General features: G+C 40.8%; 1 non-coding gene across 1 annotated transcript; it reads right to left on the reverse strand.

Moving 5' to 3' along the window:
• Positions 1-14,202: 14,202 nt before the first annotated feature.
• Positions 14,203-14,309, reverse strand: LOC145103528 (small nucleolar RNA R71). The gene has a single exon (XR_013706614.1). It is a non-coding gene; the product is annotated as a small nucleolar RNA R71 (small nucleolar RNA).
• Between the last annotated feature and the right edge of the window lie 1,091 nt (positions 14,310-15,400).

Below are 15,400 nucleotides of genomic sequence, written 5' to 3' on the forward strand. Positions count from 1 at the left end.
TATGTGAAATTTATTGCGTTCAAATCATTTCCTATTCTTGCTAGGACCACATCAAGGGCATGTGGGTCGAATAAAAAACGAGAAATCTTAGTGCATAGATAAACGTTTAGGATACATCTAGAGGCAACCATTGTTGCTCACAAACTCTTTTCATGACACATAGCAGATCATGCCTCCGAAGAAGCAGAACCAACCCACTGGTAAGGCCCTAATCCTCCAGATGAACTCAACTACGTTTCAAGCTACTGTCACAGCAATCATAGCAGCCGCCCTAGTTGTTCTTAACGCTAACAACACAAATGCGAGTAGAAGTGTTAATGGCAGGCCAAACCATGGTGTTAACCAACCTTAACAACAAGTGCCTACTGGAAAGGACACCCTTGATTCCCAACCTAACCTCCTGAAACGAAAGTTCAAAGGAACTTGTTCAACCCAAGGACCTACTGAAAGGCAACAAATTGGGACAGTCAATACCCCAGTCAGTCTTACTGTTCCAACACCAACCACACCCTACTTCGGAAACCTCCCGCACTGCAGCAAATGCAACTACCATCATCATGGAGTCTGTCGAGTGTTGCATTGCACCAGATGCAACAGGAAGGGGAACACCTCCAGCAGATGTAGGACCCTAGTCAAGTTCGTCACTCTGAATACCAATGTTGGGGCTATTCCAACCTGTTACCTCTGTGGTAGTGTAGGGCATTTCAAAAGAAATTGTCCAAGGGATAAGGATGGAAAGGAAGATTGCTTCGCGAAGACCCCGACTCAATACATCACTTCCACTACTGATGCTAGCATAGTTCAAGTGTGCAGTGCATGTGGCGAAATGGGGCATTTCAAAAGAGACTGCCCAATAGAGAAGAACAATGAGGAAAAGGAGGAGTCTAACCTCAAGGAATGAGGAAGCATCAAAGAAACCTGATGTGTATTGGTATGTTCCGAAAACCTCAATAAATATTCATAATCGTTATTATTTCCTCGCCCAAATTAAATCACAAAATTCTTATAAGATTTACAGCCCCAATGAGCAAGTTATGACAATTTAGTGAATACGTTAAGTTCAGTTGTAATTATACACGACTTGTGTACACCAAACGATCATAGAGAGATCTAGTAAGAACCATTTCATGAAAGTCATAGTTACAAGACATCAGAACCCTCGTATTAGTAGTACCTGTTAACTTTGAATCAAACACAACAAACACCAGAGCTATTCACCCAGAGGCACCAATGCGCCAAAGAAACGAACTTCCTAGACAAACTTAACGCACGATTCTACGACGTCATCCTGTTTAGTTCGACTGAGTCTATGTTATACCAAACCCTTTTGTCTTAAATTGTTCGATCGCGAAACTCCCGTCGCTCGTGACGACAACCAGATGCGAACTTCAAAAAATTCATCTCTCTTCAAAACCCAAAAGTATTCATACAAAGAGTATCGTCCACAAAGAGATGTACAAAGTAAGGGAACCATCCATACAATTGAAGATGCGTTGTGGGACACACATCTACCCTTAATTGAACTTTCTTTCAACAACGACGACCTTTCCAGTAGCAAGGCTGCGCCGTTCGAAGCCCTCTGCAGCCATAAGTACAGACCCCATCTGCGCTGTGCTGAGGTGGGCAATACACATCTAGACAAGAGTCAAGTCCACAATAGCACTCTCTCGCAAGTCATCATCCGAGATACGGAAGAAAGGATCGTACGAAAGGACTACACCGATGAGAGACAAAAACCCTTGAAATTCCAAGTTGGTGACCATGTCCTCTTAAAGGTCTCACCCTGGAAAGGCCTGATATGCTTAGGAAAGCGTAGAAAGCTAAATCCAAGATACGTTGGACCATATGAGATCTTAGCTAGGATCGGTCTCGTAGCGTACAAACTCCAGTTACCTCGAGAACTTAACAAATTCCATTCCGCCTCCCACGTATCGAATCTATAGAAGTGTCGGTCCGATGAAACATTCGTAATTCCCATGAACCTTAAGTACCTCCATCTTTTCCAAAGCCATCAATTATATTCTTATTCTTGAATTTTGGGATGAAATTCCCTCTAATAGGGGGATGACGTGACAACCCGAAACTTTCACCCGGTGCAATTTGTGACAACTCGAAATTTCTATTCTGTACAAACAATATCAAGTCAATAGAAGTTAGAACAGTTGCAGTAAGTTTTCAGACTTTTAGTATAAGATTGAGCATTTCAGGATTTTAGATTTAAAGAGATATCAGGAGAGAGAGGATGCACTAGGGTTTTGTGCAACTCTGTTATTCCGAAACTCTATGATATTAGAGTTCACTGCCTGAATAAAATATTTTCTGCCAAAAACCACTGGGGTATATATATATATATATATATATATATATATATATATATATATATATATATATATGGTTCTTAACCATATTTATTCATTTGTTACATTTCCAACTAGAGAAAAGCCAAATTCTCTCTCATAGATCTTCAACCTTTCGTCCCAAATCATGAGTACTTCTATCTAAATGTATTATAGAGCTTAATATGTGTCTAATAACCTAGAAATCATATCAAAACAACAAGATCAAAGAGTTTACGGCCCAAGAACATCTTGGACCGTAAACCCTTCTTTAAGGGACAAATGAGTGCCCTAGTCCCTTCCTTTTGCAATGAAACTGGACTAGACTCGTATCCTAATGTATGTAGGACTAGAAAACACCCCAAGAACACCAAGAGTAAGGTGTTCACGACCCAAGAAGTTCTTGGACCGTGAACTCCAAAAAAAAGGGCCAAAGTGTGCTTTAAACTCTCCATAAGCCTTGGACACTAGCCTAGATTCATTCCTAGTTAAATTAGGGGCTTGAAATCACCAAAAACACCATACCCATGAGAGATTACAGCCATAATCTCTAAGGGATTTGGATCTAGGGCGGTAAACTCCTCAAAGAAGTTGAAAGGTGCCCTAATCTCTTCCAAAGACTTTACCATCAAGTAGAAATGCTTCTAGGGGACATGTAAGACTTCAAAACACCAAATAATCTAAGGCCTAGGAGCTTACGGCCGTAAAATCAAGAGTTTACGACCGTAAAATCATTGTTGTTATGGTCTTGGAGAGTAAACTCAAGAATGGGGTCCTTTGGAACCCTAACCCCACTAGCCTTGTCCTACAACAACTTAGATGCAATCCTTAGGGCTAATAACACTTATATAAAGTGTTTATAATGTTCTAGGATGTCTTAACATTTTCAATTAGTAGTTTAAGACTAATTAGGTGCATATATGTGTGCTTATATGTTAACTAGGATCTTTGGGTGTGTACAAATTTTCACTTGACACTTAACAATCCTACACCGTTTAGTTCATTCAAACCACCATCTACAGGTGAGTTCATACCCCTTAATCAATTGTTTAAATGTTTTTAAATGATTTATGGGGGGGGGGGATACAAGTTAAATACTTATAGTTATTACATAAATCACATGTGATTAATAACTACAAAACCAGTGATTTTCTTACTGTTCAAACTGTTTATCAAACTATTTTGCTTCAAACTGTTTTACTTATCAAATACTTATACTTAAGCTCTTTTATACTTATTATCAAATTGCATGCCTAGATATGTATAGTTATATAAGTAATGTTTGAAGGACTTAGGAAGGCTAATCCGCCTTATTTCCTTTTCCCCGATGGGATGTGGTCTGGTAGGATATCGGTTATTCCTTCGAAGGTCGTTTAACTATTAGTTATATATCATATGTACATATATAGTCATAAAGTTTCTTCCAGTAAATTCAATACCCTGGGTAGCAGGGTATACTCCAATGTTCATACGTACAAGTTATATTACTAGTAAACTACAATAGGCGTAGTTTAGGGTTTTACTAATACTAATACTAGAACAATGAATCATACAAAGAGTCGGTTCATACATGAGTCATAATACATAGTGATGAGAAACAAACATAATACATAGTGATGGGAAACAAACATAATACATAGTGATGAGAAATACACGTAATACATAGTGATGAGAAACAAACATACATGCTAGACAGAGAAAGAACACACAATACAGCTAGCACATACATTACATATACTTTACGTTCAGTTATGTGAGCCATTAAATGGGTCATGGCACTACCTTCCATGACCGTTTTTGTATCCAAAATCTCCTTAATTGGGGAGCGTATGAGTTTGCATATAGATCTATACTGGATTGACTATCCTACACCTTGTTGCTTGCTACAGTGGGACTTGCAAGTCTACGGGTGCCAAATGTCATTTCTTACGGCGTCTTACATCGTCGTTTTACTATTGGTCGGTAGCAGGGTACAGGCCGATCACATGGAACTTTAAATAACAATTGGTTTAAGGTACTTAGTACAGTAGTAGTTACTTAATACAACACTATAGTACTATAATATTTATCCCATTACATTCACTTCGTGAACATTCACACGATGCACGGTAATGTAAAAACTATATTTTTGGTTAATGATAGTCGGATTTGGGAAAATACACACTCTTACAAGAGACACACACATTTACTAGATGCCTTGGTAGAAGGCTACTCTTAGTAGGAAACATAGGGTTTTCTAGGATAGTTAAAACAAATACAAACATTACAAAACTTATACATTACATCTTACAAACATCTTACAATTGCTTTCATACAAACTCAGACACTAATATACTTATGATCTCACCAGCTTTAAAAGCTGATACTCGCTTTCAAAATAACTTGTATTCTCAGGTCACCAGTAGACAGGTACCGGTGCCAGGTTTATGAGAAGATGGAGCTTGTTCAAGATTCCTATTTTATTTTGATGTACTTTTTGGTGTCTATTTAACTTGACAGAACACACTTGTATGAAATTATATAATTAATGCAATGGGTGATGTTGTTGCTTGTTTACTACTTTGCATTGTTGTGATATTATACATGACGTCCTCCACCCCCGAACGATTCCGCCGTTCAGGTTTTGGGGTGTGACATATTGGTATCAGAGCATTGTTTATAGTGAATTGAGTGTATCAACCCATAAAAGATATACGAACTATAAAAACAAGCGGGATTAAAATACTATGATTAAGAGTTATACTTAAAATAATAAAATATTTAACTAAGTATACATACCTGCATTCATACTAAAATCAGTGTCACTAGGACATAACAAAAGTATTACGATTATTGGACAACACACGTAGACTTAGAGACATATGGTTAACCCTGGGAAGATGTAGCATGATCAACTACATTATCCGAAGAGTAACTAGCATGTGCCTAAGGATGGTTGTGAGGTTGCAACAAGTCTAAAAACTTACCAACACTACCACAATAAGAACAATAGAACATAACATTAAACTTAAAATACTATAGGAGTGTTTTGTGTTAGTATAATTACTTATCTGAGAACTAAAGGTCTTTATTGGTATGCCCTGGACAAGTGTTGGAGTAACTGATAAAGATCACCTTATAATTATCTAGTTAGCTCGTCTATTAGTTTATTTCCTTACCCCTTTTCTCGCATAGATATCATGGCTGGATTCCATCATCATGACGACCTGTACTTTCCACCCAACGACAATGCTGGATGGCTTGAAGCAGAGTCCAATGATGAGCATCAAATCCCTTTGGATGATCATCAAGCTGAAGGCTTCTCGGATGGATCTGACTTCGAGCCCGAAGTCAACAACCTACCTCAATTAGGTCAAGCCCCGAATAACAACCCCCAAACCGCATTTCAAGGACCCACACCTATGTGGGCAACAAACTTGAATACATGGAGCCATGAACAGGGTCAACCCATTCCCTACAATCGAGATAGAAGTTTCTATAACCTCACTGATGGAGGTTCTGCTCACAGAGTCCTACCCATCATGGTTCGTAGGATTTCTCGAAACACGATACTGGGTCAACCATCTATCAATCGAGTCTTGGAGATTGACGCCAACACTAGTGTTAACACTGTCCGCATTCGCCAACTAGAGTCTGCTCATGAAAGGGTTCTGGTTCACAATGCAGCTCTTCGGAGGGAACTCGCTGAAACCCGAGCTGAAGTCAGAGAACTTCGAGCTCAACAGGCAAGAGCTGATAGGCGCATGAGGGACATAGAACGTCTTCTGTCGGGATCAAGAACTCACACTGGTAGTTCTCGTCGCCGATAGATTCTCATCAACTTCTCTCTTTTGGATATAACCTAGTCATGTAAAACTTTGGTCTAATTCCCTATCTTTGTAAATCATAGGCCTGTTAGGTCTTGATTAGGTTTTAATACTGTCAAAATTTTCCAATTTTGGTTGATGTAAGGCCTCTTTCTGTTGGCCGTTTTTCCTGAACTTGTTACATCTATAATTCCAGTAATATTGACAAGTACCTAATCTTATGGGAATTATTATCCAAATGTGATCATCTATTAGTTCTAAGATTTCCATTCAATCGTATCGTTGGGATATGGAGAGTTAGTCCATGAGTCATTCTCATCAATTCTTCCATTGAAATCTTATCAATGTTTTTATCTTCATAAACTATAGATCAAAGATGCCGCCTCACAGAAATCCAAGGAGAAACCCTAATAACGAAACACCACCTCCTCCACCTCCTCAACCACCTACTCCTCAGTTCGACACGATAGCCTTAAATGCTGCTATCGCTGCAGCGGTGGCTACACCCATGGCTCAGTATCATTCATCTGGTTCCACTGGAGGAGGAACCCCTGTTCAATCTATTCAGGTTGAAGCTCCGGTGCGCTCGAGAGAGTGCTCCTATAAGGACTTCACGAACTGCAAGTCGTTGTCCTTCAAGGGGACTGGCGGAGTCATTTCCCTCTCGCAATGGTTCGAGAAAACCGAATCGGTTTTCGAAATCTTCTCTTGTTCCGAGGAGAGCAAGGTGAAGTTCGCTGCTTGCACCTTCGAAACTAAAGCCCTAACATGGTGGAACGGCCATGTTAAGTCACTATCTCTTATAGTGGCTAATGCTATGGGCTGGGAAACTTTGAAAGACCTCATGATTGAGGAGTACTGCCTGAGGGGCGAGATCCAAAAGCTGGAGGAAGAGCTATGGAGCCTAACCATGGAGGGCTCGAACGTAGTCGCCTACACCGCTAGGTTCTGTGAACTGGTGGCCCTCTGTCCCAACATGATTCCTTCAGAGGGAAAGAAGATCGAGAGATACATATGGGGACTGGTGCCCCCATACCAGGGAAATGTTTTGACATCACACCCCACTACATTTGATAGTGCCAAGCGATTGGCATAGCGGCTCATAGACCATGGGGTTCGTACCCCGGCCGCAACAACTACCCTGGCCATCTCAGAACCTGCAAGAACCGCTGACTCCAAGCGGAATTTTTGGGATGAAAAGAAGAAGGAAAAGGCTGCCAAGAAGAGGCAGGTCGTGGCAGTACATGCTGTGATAGCACCTGCCGCTGCTGCCCCGATAAAGCAGTACGCTGGAAGTTTGCCTAAGTGCAACAAATGCAACTTCCATCACGTCGGTGCCTGCCGGGAAATGCAGTGTATGAACTGCAACAAGAAGGCGCACACTGCCCATTTTTGTAAAGCTCCGGTGAAGCCAATCAACCAAGTCCCCGGTGCTGGAGTGGGCCAAGCTTGCTACGGATGTGGCGAGGTAGGCCACTACAAAAGAAACTACCCGAAGGCAGGGATTGCCGGTGGAGTGACAAGAGTCCTGGCCACAGGCCATGAGGAAGCGGTAGCCGACTCCACAGTGGTCACTAGTATGTTCCTCCTAGATAACGCTTATGCATGCATTCTATTTGATAGTGGAGCGGAGAGAAGTTTCGTGAACCAAAAGTTTGCTCAATTACTTAAGCAAAAATCACGAGCACTTAATGAACCGTTCACTGTAGAAATGGCTAATGGAAAGATAGAGAGCACTAGCAGTATATTCATAGGGTGTAACCTAACTTTAGATAGTCATTCATTTTCTATCGATCTCATGCCGGTCTCAATTAAAAGTTTCGACGCCATTATCGACATAGATTGGTTGAGTCGTCATCATGCCGATATCATGTGTTACGAAAAGGATGTTCGCCTTAATCTGCTGTCTGGCGAAACCTTAGTAATTTATGGCGACAAACCTGACACGAACCTTTATATCATCTCGAGCATCCAAGCTCAGAAATTCTTGCGAAAGGAATGTCGTGCATTCCTTGCTCATGTGGTCGATGTGAGACAAGAAACGAAGGACATTCAGAACATTCCAGTAGTACGCGACTTTCCCGACATCTTTCCAGAAGAACTCCCAGGATTACCTCCGCAACGTCAAGTCGAGTTCCGAATCGACTTAGTTCCAGGGGCTACCCCAGTAGCCAAATCGCCCTATCGTCTAGCACCCGCAGAGATGCAAGTACTGTCCGGTCAACTTAACGAACTGCTCAGCAAGGGCTTTATAACACCAAGCTTCTCACTTTTAGGGAGCTCCATTCTTGTTCGTCAAGAAGAAAGACGGATCGTTTCGCATGTGCATTGACTACAGGGAGCTCAACAAGCTGACCATCAAAAATCGTTATCCGTTGCCTCGTATCGACGATTTATTTGATCAACTTCAAGGGGCGAACTTCTTTTCAAAAATCGACTTGAGATCCGTATATCACCAACTACGAGTGCTAGGGGAGGATGTTCCAAAGACAACCTTCCGAACTCGTTATGGGCACTACGAATTTGTAGTGATGCCGTTCGGATTGACAAATGCGCCCGTAGTATTCATGGACTTAAGGAATAGGGTGTGTCATCCTTACTTGGATCAGTTCGTCATCGTCTTCATCGATGGCATACTTATCTACTCTCGAAGTAAGGAGGAGCATAGTCAACATCTACGTCAAGTCCTCGAAACATTACGTTCGGAGAAACTCTACGCGAAGTTCTTGAAATGCGAATTTTGGATTCGACGAGTCGAATTCTTAGGGCACATGGTTAGCAAAGAGGGTATACACGTGGAACCTTCCAAAATCAAGGCCATTGAGAACTGGTCAGGACCGAAGATGCCTACCGAAATTCGTCAATTTCTAGGCCTCGCTGGTTGTTATGGCAGGTTCATTCAGTACTTCTCCCGCATAGCGAAACCTATTACAACACTGACCCAGAAGGGTGTGGCCTTTGACTAGGAAGAGAAGCAGGAGAGAGCGTTCCAAACGCTCAAACGGGCCTTGTGCACCGCACCAATACTATCCCTCCCTGAAGGGATAGAAGACTTCGTAGTTTATTGCGATGCATCGAATCAAGGGCTCGGATGTGTTCTGATGCAGCGAGGTAAGGTCATCGCCTATGCTTTGAGATAGCTGAAGACACATGAGGTCAACTACACGACCTACGATCTTGAACTAGGACCAGTTGTGTTTGCTCTGAAGATCTGGAGACATTACTTGTACGTAACGAAGAGCACTATCTTTACAGACCACAAGAGCTTACAACACATCTTCGACCAGAAGGAGCTCAACATGAGACAACGACGGTGGGTCGAGCTACTCAGTGATTACGAATGCGAAATTCGTTATCATCCGGTAAAGCCAACGTAGTAGCTGACACCTTGAGTCGGAAGGAATATTTTGGTTGTAGAGTCAAATCATTGACTATGACTATCCATTCACACTTTTCCACACAAATTAAGGCAGCTCAGCTCGATGCTTTGAAGCCTGAAAATGTGGCGGGTGAATCCCTAAGAGGGATGGATAAGAACTTGGAGGTTAAAGGTGGCGGAGCTTATTATTTCATGGACCGGATCTGGACCCCGAAACTAGGAGGTTTCAGAGACTTGGTCATGCACGAGGCGCACAACACATGTTATTCCGTGCACCCGGGTTTAGATAAGATGTATCTGGATCTCAAAAAGTTATACTGGTGGCCTAACATGAAAGCAGAGATTGCTACCTTCGTAGGTAAATTCCTTACTTGCGCAAAGGTCAAGGTCAAATATCAGAAACCCTACGGTCTACTACAACAGCCTGAGATACCGGAATGGAAGTGGGAGCGGATAACTATGGATTTCATAACCAAGTTGCCCAAGACTGACCAAGTCTGCACACTTCTTGCCGATCAAAGAAACAGACAAGATGGAGAAACTTACAAGAACTTACATTAGGTAGATTGTAAGACTGCACAGTGTTCTCTTATCCATTATCTCGGACAGAGATAGTAGATTCACTTCGAGGTTCTGGCAGTCGTTACAAAGTTCCCTAGGAACTAGGCTGGACATGAGTACAACCTACCATCCACAGACCGACGGGCAAAGTGAGAGAACTATTCAAACCTTGGAAGACATGTTGCAAGCCTGTGTGATTGACTTTGGGAAAGCATGGGATACTCATTTACCCCTTGTCGAATTTTCCTACAACAACAGTTATCAAACAAGCATAAAGGCTGCTCCATTCGAGGCCCTCTATGGCCGAAAGTGCAGATCCCCTCTGTGCTGGACTGAGGTAGGTGATAACCAGTTAGCTAAAGGACGAATTCTTGACAGTGCTCTCACAGGTCCGGAAATCATACGGGATACGACGGAGAAGATCGTTCAGATCCGCGAATGATTGAAAGCCTCCAGAGACCGACAGAAAAGCTACGCTGATAAACGTAGGAAACCATTGGAATTCCAGGTGGGCGACCGTGTTCTATTGAAAGTCTCACCCTGGTAGGGCTTGATACGCTTCGGAAAGCGTGGAAAGCTAAATCCAAGGTACATAGGGCCTTTCGAGATTCTCGCAAGAATCGGCCCTGTAGCTTACAAACTTAACTTACCGCGCAAACTTAGTAACGTACATTATACCTTCCACATATCGAACTTGAAAAAGTGTCTGTCCGAAGAGACTCTTGTTATTCCACTCGACGAGATCGAGATAAACGAGAGCCTCAACTTCGTGGAGGAACCAGTAGATATCATGGACCGGGAGGTCAAGCAAACGAAACAAAGCCGTATCCCGATAGTGATGGTTCGCTGGAATGCCAAGCGATGACCGTAATTCACTTAGGAGCGTGAGGATCAGATGAAACTGAAATATCCTCGTCTTTTTACTTAGTTATTTGTAACTACTTATCTGCTTAATTTCTAATTTCGGGAGAAAATTCCTTCTAAGGAGGGGATGATGTGACAACCCGAAATTTCTATTATGTACAAACAATATCAAGTGAATAGAAGTTAGAACAGTTGCAGTAAGTTTTCAGACTTTTAGTATAAGTTTGAGTATTTCAGGATTTTACACTTAAAGAGATATCAGGAGAGAGGATGCACTAGGGTTTTGTGCAACTCTGTTATTCCGAAACTCTATGATATTAGAGTTCACTGCCTAAATAAAATATTTTCTGCCAAAAACCCCAGGGGTATATATATGGTTCTTAACCATATTTATTCATTTGTTACATTTCCAACTAGAGAAAAGCCAAATTCTCTCTCATGGATCTTCAGCCTTTCGTCCCAAATCGTGAGTACTTCTATCTAAGTGTATTATAGAGCTTAATATGTGTCTAATAACCTAGAAATCGTATCAAAACAACAAGATCAAAGAGTTTACGGCCCAAGAACATCTTGGACCGTAAACCCTTCTTTAAGGGACAAATGAGTGCCCTAGTCCCTTCCTTTTGCAATGAAACTGGCCTAGACTCGTATCCTAATGTATGTAGGACTAGAAAACACCCCAAGAACACCAAGAGTAAGGTGTTCACGGCCCAAGAAGTTCTTGGACCGTGAACTCCAAACAAAAGGGCCAAACTGTGCTTTAAACTCTCCATAAGCCTTGGACACTAGCCTAGATTCATTCCTAGTTAAATTAGGGACTTGAAATCACCAAAAACACCATACCCATGAGAGATTACGGCCATAATATCTAAGGGATTTGGTTCTAGGTCCGTAAACTCCTCAAAGGAGTTGAAAGGTGCCCTAATCTCTTCCAAAGACTTTACAATCAAGTAGAAATGCTTCTAAGGGATATGTAAGACTTCAAAACACCAAATAATCTAAGGCCTAGGAGCTTACGACCGTAAACTCAAGAGTTTACGACCGTAAACTCATTGTTGTTATGGTCTTGGAGAGTTGATATGGGCTTATTTAGTCATAGAAATCATTCATTATCTTATTAATTATTGTTGATTTTATATCATTTTATGGACAAAAGGTACTTAATTAGCTTAATATTTCAATTTCAGCAATAAAAGACATGCTTGGATGAAAAAGGAAGAGGATTGAGTGATTGGAAGCTTGGAGATCAAGGATTAAAGGAAGAAGCTAAGTAAAAGAAGAAACTCGACGAGTTTTTAGCATAAACTCGACAAGTTTATTAGAATATTCTAGATTTAAGGATGCCTTGCCGTACACGCTAAATGCGCGAATTATTAAAGAAACTTGTCGAGTTATTCTCAAAAACTTGACGAGTTGGGTCGATTTTTGGAAACTATAAATAGATAACTTATAGGCCCGAACCCTAACTTTGGCTGGAGGCTAGCTGCGATTTTTGAAGATCAGAAGGGTTCTTGGAGCTGCTATTTTCGAGATTGAAACCTAAGAAACAATTTCAAAGAGAATCAAAGGCAAATAATCATTCTTCTTTTCTTAATCTTTGTTTTGAACCATGTTTGAATCATTAGATTTTGATTTTAGGTTATTACTTGCTGTAGATATGAGCTAAAAGCTTTTTACTTCTGTTTGGATGAGATAATCTTATGAACATGGTTTGATTGAGTGGTTGAATTGATATTAATTTGGTTATTCATCTTGTTAAGCTTGTTAAAGATCCTTATGTATTGATAATAAATGTTTTTAGCTAACAAATAAGTGATTGAGTTGCATGAATATCTTCTTGATTACTTGATTCATATAGTTTTATGAATATAAGATTGTATGCCTAGGAATAGTGAATATGAAATTAGGGTTAACTATAAAATATGTAAATCAATGTGTGAGCATGTGTGATGAACATCTATACATGAGTTGATTGATTTGAACAAATTTAATTAACTATTATTATAAGTCTTGCTTGATACGAACTGAACACTAGGAAACTTGTTAATTTAATCACTTGATCACTGTTTGAATTAACTTGTCTACTAAAGGATTGGTAATAATGAACGTGAACCCAATCATATTAGGAATCGGTAACCATTGATGTATTAAATCATTGCACTTGCCACGAAATCAACCATAGGAATAAGTGAATCGAATCTAAACAGAAGTCTCTTTTATTATTGAATCTAGTTGTCCTTTCTTATTCTTCTTAGTTGTTAATTGTCTTTGTTTGAAAGTTAATTGATTGATAAGTTTCTAGTATTGCAAAACTAGAGAAAACCCCCCTCTTTTATTAATTGTTTTTAATTAGGTAATACTAGTACTTAATTTGATTGTTACCGTTCCCTGTGTTCGATACCCTACTTGCTTAAACTAAACTACTATTGATAGGTACACTGCCTACGTGTGTTTGTTTACATTTGAGTTTGTTAGGATTAAAACTAGTTCGTTTTACACACATCAAGTTTTTGGCGCCGTTGCCGGGGAACGGTTCTAATAATTATATTGTTTGCTGGTATTATCGATCCTTTGTGTTAGATCTTTCTTGCATAAAGTTATCTGTTTTCAGTTCTTATTGATTTTCTATAGTTTTGCATTAAACTCGTCGAGTTTATTCTTCTGTTAACAATTTCATAAATTCTTCGTTTTTTGTTCGTTTTACGCTTGTTTTTCTGTTTTATTTTAGGTTTTTTATGACCCGAGGCTCCAGTTGTACACCAATACCACCCGTAGACAATCCGGAGTTGATTATTCGCAAACAAAGAGGAAAAGGGATCGAGTCTGACACATCCATGTTTGGTGAAGAAAGCAATCCCGATCAAGGAGGTAATATGGCCGACATCGCCGACATACCGATGGGAGATTAGTAGAAGCGCATAAGAGATGGTACCGGGCCGGGACTCATGCAACCTGCAATTCCAACTACCGCCAATTTTGAGTTGAAGGGTCACATCCTCGCACAACTAAAAGACATTCCATTCCATGGAAAGGAGCACGAAGATGCCTACAAGCATATTGAAGAAGTTATGGACATTGCTGACTATTTCCATATGCCAAATGTGCCTCGCGATACTGTCTTACTACGGATGTTACCGGTTACATTCAAAGGAGCCGCGAAGGAATGGTTGAAATCTTTACCCCCGGATCCATTACAACATGGCAAAAGATGCGTGAGGAGTTCATTGACCAGTTTTGTCCACCTTCTAAGATTGCAAAATTGAAGAAAGAAATTGCTAACTTTGAGCAATTGCCGGGAGAATCACTCTATGAGGCATGGGAAAGATATAAGGGGTTAATAAGAAATTGCCCTCAAAATGACCTAAACGTCCAACAAGAGGTTTCTATCTTTTATGATGGCGTGAACGTCACAACTAGGCAATTATTAGACTCCCAAGGACCCCTCACGAAGAAAGCACCAGCTGTCATTAAAACATTGGTGGAAGAATTGTCCAAACATTCAAGAGAATACCATAATCTAAGGAACGATACAGCTAGAGGCGTGGTTAACTCAGTTTCCGATGACATGGCAGCAATGATGGCCAAACTAGAAAGTATGGATCGTAGGATGACAAAGATGGATCAATCCATCCATGCCATAAGGGTGGGTTGTGACAATTGTAGCGATCCCCATCTTACTAAGGATTGCGATCTTGATGAGAACGACAACTGGAAGGTACAAGTTTGTTATTCGAGTGGCGATAGGTTTGATGATGATTGGCGAAAGCCCAAGAAGGAATGGCTCCCCTACGACGAGTACAAGAAGGAAAAGGAGGAAAAGTATAGGAAAAAAGCACGCGGGTTTTATCAAAAAGAAGAACCGGCGCAAGAGAAGAAAAAGGATCTTGAAGCTATGTTAACTCGATTCGTTAGTGCTTCCGAGAAAAGGCACGACGAATCCGATGCAGCCATTAGAGATCAACAAAAGATGATGAAGGAGCACCAAACCATGATGATGGATCAACAAGCTCTGCTCTGGAATCAGCAAGCTTCAATCTTGAATATTGAAAAACAGCTTGGGCAACTTGCCAAGCAATTCAACGAAAGAACACCAGGCGGGCTTCCTAGTGACACGGAAAAAAATCCAAAGGGAGCGCATATTAACATAGTGACAACAAGGAGTGGGAAGATAGTCACACCCCTCACTCCAATCCCAAGTACAGATCAAAAAGAGGCAAAAGAAAAAGATCAAGAAAATCCGAATTCGCCAACAGTAGATAAAACTCGTTGAGTTCCTGACAGAAACTCGACGAGTTCCGCACATGATGAGCAAAATAATTCAAAAGCTGAGCCATTTAAGCCACCATTACCATTCCCGGGTCAAGCTCGCCAAGAGAAACAGAATGAAGACTACCAGAAGTTCTTGGAGCACATAAAGGCCTTACAAATCAACATTCCGTTCATTGAAGCAGTCA

Source organism: Lactuca serriola, chromosome 4 (genome assembly GCF_051521515.1).
Source record: "Lactuca serriola cultivar US96UC23 chromosome 4, Lser_US96UC23_V15, whole genome shotgun sequence".
NCBI lineage: Eukaryota > Viridiplantae > Streptophyta > Magnoliopsida > Asterales > Asteraceae > Lactuca > Lactuca serriola.